The sequence below is a fragment of the Belonocnema kinseyi genome, chromosome 10, assembly GCF_010883055.1.
Source record: "Belonocnema kinseyi isolate 2016_QV_RU_SX_M_011 chromosome 10, B_treatae_v1, whole genome shotgun sequence".
NCBI classification, from domain to species: domain Eukaryota; kingdom Metazoa; phylum Arthropoda; class Insecta; order Hymenoptera; family Cynipidae; genus Belonocnema; species Belonocnema kinseyi.
The window spans coordinates 67,197,546-67,197,997 of NC_046666.1; positions in this window are offsets into that span (position 1 = coordinate 67,197,546).

Consider the following 452-nt stretch of genomic DNA (forward strand, 5'->3'; position numbering starts at 1 on the left):
ACTAATATTTTTCATTTGTTTTACACATCAAAATTCATAAAACAAATGAAAAATCCCATCGTCTTATCCACTATATATAAACTATATATAACTTTTTCACCTGGGTTGTCAGTAGAAATAACTGATCTTTCAGTCAATGCACGTCTAATAAATTTAATCGCTCAAATTGTTTACTGAATTAAATTTAGAGTGTAATGAATAAGATTTTTGAAAAAAGAATCTATCTGAAGAAAAAAGTATCCTGGAAAATAAAGAAAAAGTATGAAAAAAGTAGCGTTTTTAAATTAGTTCAAATTTTTTTAACTGGCATAAAAACTTGCACTTACAGCTTTTATTAAAAAAGGGGGCTTAATGCAGAAAAGCTGATACTATAGAAATATTGAACTAGGTAATAAATATTATACTCAACGAAGACTATTTTTTAACCTTATGCTCTATAGGATTAGGGTGTA